We start from the raw sequence: 6,263 nt of genomic DNA, 5'->3' as shown, positions 1-6,263 counted from the left end.
GCATTTCGAGAGTGTTATCTCTGGCCTATAATTCCTAAATCCTCCCACACACTCCCCCATTCCCTTTCTGCATTGGTGACAATCTCAGTGGCCCTCACCATCCCAAACCTATTCTCTGAGGTTGGAGCTTATGAAAGCTTATGAACCTCTCTTTAAGTGCAAATAGGCCTAAAAAAAATTGGCAGTAAGTAATGTCAGCATTGTTTTTGCAACTCACTATTTCTGAGTGAGGAGTCCAGTTAGGGCTGTTTCATAAAAATGCACTTTTGGGGAAGGTTTTTTTGGGAGGGCCCCACAGTTTCTCTGAAGTTCTGCATGTCTGCTGACCACTGGTGTTTCTCAGGTTTCTGGCGCATTAATAGTTGCTCATTGCACTGCATGGTATCTGCACTCAGCAGTTTCTCCCTGCTGGCGTGTTCAAAGGACAGTGCAACAGAAATTCAGTATCTGGCACCGTTGGTTTTCTTGGCTTTGTGCATGTTAAACCTAGTATTTCTATTGATACAGCATTTTTTATAGGTATTTGTTAATTCAGTTTGATAGACTTAAATAGTAAATTAAAAAAAAAAAAAAAGTTGCTCAGTAAATATTCGTTGAGTGAAAGGGAGCCCCTGAAAGAAGGGATTTTTCTCTCCGGGTCAACCCTGTGAGAGGAACCAAGTTTTGGTGACAACTGCTGCCACCTACAGGTAGAAGATGGAACTGCAAGATTCAGAACTGCTAAACTCAGCAAACACAAGGCCAAGATTAGCACAGAATTTTTCTTCTTTAGCTTTACGTGAATTCGTGCACCTTTTATTGTCCTTTTAAGTTAGGGAACTCTGCACCCTTCCTCTAGTAATATTTTTAGTTATTTCGAGGGCGTTTTAAGTACTTAGGGTTATGTCTTCCTCACTCACACGCACATTCTGCAGTAGGCACCCCTATAATCCCAGGAAAGCTCAGGAATTGAAGATCCCAGGTCCCTGGGGTGAGCACTTAATTGAATATAAATAAAATCTGGGAGACTGAGACTCCAGATCTCCCACTCCCCTTGTGACCTCCTTCTCCCAATCACTGCAGAATATCAGATATCTATTCTCTGAAGAACTTGAATCAGGTAAATCCTAGCAAAGACAGCATGCTGTAAGAGAAATGGGTGGAGGCGAGGCAACATCCTAAAAATAGGGATTAAACAAAAAGTGTGCATCTGAAATAATCTTAATCTGTTTTTTTCTTTTTGCAGTACTGGGGATCGAACTCAGCGCCTTGTGCTTATGAGGCAAGCACTCCACCAGCTGAGCTATCTCCCCAGCCCTTTTTTTTTTTTTTTTTTAAATCAAGGATTGAACCCAGGGACTCTTAACCACTGAGCCACATCCCCAGCCCTCCCCCTCTTTTTTAATTTTTATTTTTGAATAAGAGACATGGTCTCACTGAGTTGCTTAGGGCCTCACTAATTTGCAGAGGCTGGCTTGGAACTCATGATCCTCCTGCCTCTCACTTCTGAGCTGCTTGCATTACAGGCATGCACCACCGCATCTGGTTTAACCAGTTTTTAACAATCTCATGATTGGTGGTAGTATTAATATTGTTATCCTGTTATTGGTATTGTACTATAGCACTGTGCTAAATGTGTAATTTGGGATAAAATAACAAATTTTGTTGGCATTGCTGAGAACCTACCTTTATGGCAAGGCAGAAAGAGATTCATTGGTGAGATGAACTTTCTTAAGGAAAACTCATATAGTGTTGATTTTAGTTAGAAACATCAGTATGGTGGTACACACCTGTACTCCCAGCTACTGGGGAGGCTGAAGCAGAGGGACCCCAAATTCAAGGCCAGCCTGGGCAACTTAGCAAGACCCTGTCTCAAAATAAAAAATAAAAAGGGCTGGGGATGTAGCCCAGTGGTAAAGTACCCCTGGGTTCAATCCCCAGCACCAAAAAGGAAAAGAAACATCAATTTGATGAATTTTATCTTGAAAGAATGTGTATTTCTTAGTTGTATCCACTCAAATAACCTATAAATAACAAGAAGATTGTCAGATTTAGCAAATAAAACACAGGGACCAGTTAAATATGAATTTAGGTATGAAAATAATTCTTTCATGTGAGCATGTCCCATGTGTCATTTGGGACATGTTTATACTGAGGATATTCATTGTTGATCTGAAATGCAGCTTTAGCTGGACATCTGTATTTTATCTGGAAACCCTGTAATTTAGGAGCATAGATTATCCGTTTGCCCAAACTGTGGTCTCTAAATATCCTAAGTAAAAGAAAGCAGGACTTCTAGGAGAAGTGGTTGATTCTAGGTCCAAAAGTAAAAGAATATCACAGAATATTTTTTTTCATACCGGCAAGTAAAGATGCTATTTTTAAAACTATTAAGGTGATGTTAAAAGGTCTCAAGCAGTTGGGCATGGTGGTGCATGCCTGTAATCTCAGCAACTCCGGAGGCCGAGACAGGAGGATAGGAAGTTCTAGGTCAGCCTGAGCATCACAGCAAGACCCTGTCTCAAAATTTAAAAAACGACTTGGGGCGGGGGGGTGGGGGTGGGCAAGGATGTGGCTTTATGGTAGAATGCTTCCCTAGTATACACATGGTCCCAGGTTAATCCCCAGCACTGCAAAACATAACAGACAATCCCCAGCACTGCAAAAATAAACAAACAAAAAATAGATAAGCTAAATAAAAAGTAAGGGAGTGGGGATGTAGCTCAGTGGTAAAGCATCTCGGGTTCAATCCCCATAACCATACACATACAAAGTCTCAAGCACACTCTGAAAAGACTCCCACAGCCAAACATGGGACAAGATGAGCATCAATAAAGATCAAGATCAAATACACTTAAATCCATACATTCACAATGATGCTTTTAAAACCCAACTCATTGATCACCTTTGGAGGATGCAAAGGAATGAACTCATTATTCTGAAACCTGGCAAATAATTTTTCAATTTTGATTTCATGTTGAACTGCTAATATTTGCATCTATTGGGTTAAATAAAATATATTATTTAAATTAAAGCTGGGCATGGTGGTACATACCTGTAATCCCAGTTACTTGGGAGACCAAGGCAGGAGGATTGCTTGGACTCACAAGTCTGAGACCAGCCTGAGCAATATAGCAAGATCCTATCTCTCTCTCTCTCAAAAAAAAAAAAAAAAAAAAAAAAAAAAAAAAGATCCAGTCTCAAAAAGAAAAATATTTCAAAACTTCTGTGGTTTCTTTTTACATTTTAAAATGCAGAGCTAGAAAACTTAAGTGGTTCTCATTTGAGGCTTGCTTTACATTTCTATTGGACAGCATTGGTATAGGCAATGATCATCAACCACTATCATCTCAAGAAGAAATTAAGACGTAGAAATGAAACTTAGAGAAGTTGTAATAACTCGAGCTTTGAGTGCCTTCCTGGTGTCAGTCATTTATTTGAAGTTGGTAATACCAGGAGAGTGAAATCCAACTTCTACCCTTGAGTTTAAAGTCAGTGTGAGAGGTGGCATATGGGAGGGACACTTTCAGTCTGGTCCTAAGCGAAGTGCTTGTGTGCCTTAATCTAACCCTTCCAACACTCTCCGTGGTAGCCATTTTCTCTTTTTTTCAGATGAAGGCATTGAGATTCAGAGAAGTCAAGTAGCTTGCTCAAGGTCACTCAGTTTATAAGGGATAGAACAGGATTAACCCAGATGGTCTTATTCCAGAGCTGGTGGGTCAGGGCAGGAAGCTCTCCTGGAGGAGGTGAGATTTGAAGGACAAGTAGGAGAAATAAATGGGCATCTCTTCTCTGGTTTCTGGAAGGTCTGCTTACCGTGACCAAAATCTTGGGCTGTCCTGGAAAGGTTTTATTTCTGTAGCTTCAAAACTGAGGGCCAGACCAATCATGGTGATCAGTAACCAAAATCATTGCAGCCAAGACATGTTACCTGGGCAGCCAGCTGGTCTCCTTCTGTGGCTTCTGCTTAAAAACTTTTAATAGTGAGATATATTTTCACTAAGTCTTCAAACACTTCTCTTACTGAGCAGCTCTAAAGTACTACAGTAGTTGAGTCTAATTTTTTTTAAAGACTTGAGAATAACTCATAAGTTTTTGCTTTCAACCTAGTTTAAGCAGATGACATTGGGCAAGATTGGGGGGAGAGGGTTACCCTATTTCCAAGCGTTGCCCCTAATAGTACCTAGGATTGCTATCATACAAGGGAGGGAAAATGGTTTTTAAATTTGGTTTTATTGTTGTGCTTATTTAACTTAAAAATTAGCTAGTTTTCAATTGACAAGTAATATACCCACAATAAAGAATGACGCCCTTTTCCTCACCAGAAACTTATAATTACCAGCTTCTTATGTGTTGCAGGGACCATTTTAAGAGGAATCTCTCAGGTAGATCACACTGGGAAGGGACAGGTGGCTGATGTTTTGTCCCCTGTAGTGGGCCGCTGACTCTGCAGAAGAGCCCTTGGCTGGGGTCTGGTGAGACAGGCTCTCCTCTTCACTTTTAAGGGGTTACGAATGATGTCCACATAAAAGAAGCAGCAATTTGAATCTTTTTCTGAACAGACCTACCTAAACAGACCATGGGGCCTGATTTTGGGGTCTGGAGGACATACTTCCTCAAAAGCTTTTTTCAACCTTTGCCTTCTTTCTAGCAAATTTGGATTCATGAAAGAACAGTGCTTTAAAACAAGCTGTGGCAGAAATGCCTTACCCCAAGACAGTGCCAATGGAGGCAGGTTCAGGACTCAGGAAGAAATCACTAGCAGGTTGCTGGTAAGAGGTGGACGAGTTGCACCTCAGATAGAGCACTAATCTCCAGGATCTATAAAGAACTCAAAAAACTTAACACTGAAAAAACAAACAACCCAATCAATAAATGGACTAAGGAACTGAACAGACACTTCACAGAAGAAGAAATACAGGTGATCAAAAATATATGAAAAAGTGCTCATCATCCCTAGTAATTAGAGAAATGCAAATTAAAACCACCCTAAGATTTCATCTCACTCCAGTCAGAATGGCTATTATCAAGAACACAAGCAATAATAAGTGTTGGCGTGGATGTGGGGGAAAAGGCACACTCATACATTGCTGGTGGAGTTGCAAATGGGTTCAGCCACTCTGGAAAGCAGTATGGAGATTCCTAAGAAAACTTGGAATGGACCCACCGTTTGACCCAGCTATCCCACTCCTTGGTTTATACCCAAAGAACTTAAAATCAGCATAGTACAGTGACACAGCCACATTAATGTTTATAGCAGCTCAATTCACGATAGCTAAACTTGGAATCAACCTAGATACCCTTCAATAGATGAATGGATAAAGAAAATGTGGTACATATACACAAGGGAATATTACTCAGCCTTGAAGACGAATGAAATTATGGCATTTGCAGGCAAATGGATGGAACTACAGAATAACATGCTAAGTGAAATATGCCAATCCCAAATAAAACAAAGGCTGAATGTTCTCTCTGATAAGTGGATGCTGATCCTTAGTGGGGGGTGGGTAGGGAAGAATAAAGGAACTTTGGATTATGCAGAGGGGAGTGAGGGGCGGGGTGGGGCAGGTGGGGATGAGAAGAATGGCAGAATGAGACAGACATTATTACCCTCTATACATGTATGAAAAAATTTTAAATATCACTGTCAAAATAAAAGCTAATGTTAAAAAAAATAAATAAAAGTTAAAAAAAAAAAGGTGGACAAGAGAGGAATGAGTGGTCCTGAGGACCACCGAGGTGAAAACATGGTTACAACACAGAATTCTTCTCTTCATTTAACACGTGGCAAATACTTTTGACATCCCAAGAGTAAAATGCAGTGTGAGTGTGTCATGGTGAGGTGACTGGATTTACTAAAAGCCTATGAAACCATGAGGAGATCCCCCCATGCACCTGTCAAGAGAACCAAACACAGAAGTGAGAACAGAACTGGCTGCGTCAAGTTCAGGAGCCACTCGACAAGACCCTGTCTCAAAATAAAAATTAAAAAGGGCTGGGATGTGGCTCAGTGGTTACATGCCCTGGGTTCAATCCCCAGTATCAAAAAAAAAAAAAAAAAAAAAGAGAGAGAGGGTCATTCAGGAAAAAATGTGGGCAGTTTCTTTTAAATCTAAACACACATGGACACATTATCCAGAAATCTCACTCTTGGGGGTACACCTGAGGGAACTGAAAATGTGGGTTCACATAAAGCCTGTAAAATGGCTTTATCTACAACCACCCCAAACTGGGAGAACCAAAATTCCTCAGCTGGATAGTGGATGAACAAATTGCAGTACATC

General features: G+C 40.6%; 1 non-coding gene across 1 annotated transcript; it reads left to right on the top strand.

The window, feature by feature from the left end:
* The first annotated feature begins 370 nt into the window (after positions 1-370).
* Positions 371-509, top strand: LOC124992011 (small nucleolar RNA SNORA8). The gene has a single exon (XR_007110021.1). It is a non-coding gene; the product is annotated as a small nucleolar RNA SNORA8 (small nucleolar RNA).
* Positions 510-6,263: the final 5,754 nt, after the last annotated feature.

The sequence above is a fragment of the Sciurus carolinensis genome, chromosome 8 (assembly GCF_902686445.1).
Source record: "Sciurus carolinensis chromosome 8, mSciCar1.2, whole genome shotgun sequence".
Classification (NCBI taxonomy): Eukaryota; Metazoa; Chordata; class Mammalia; order Rodentia; family Sciuridae; genus Sciurus; species Sciurus carolinensis.
Note: the sequence above shows the minus strand (reverse complement) of the source record. Positions and strands in the feature narration are given on the sequence as shown.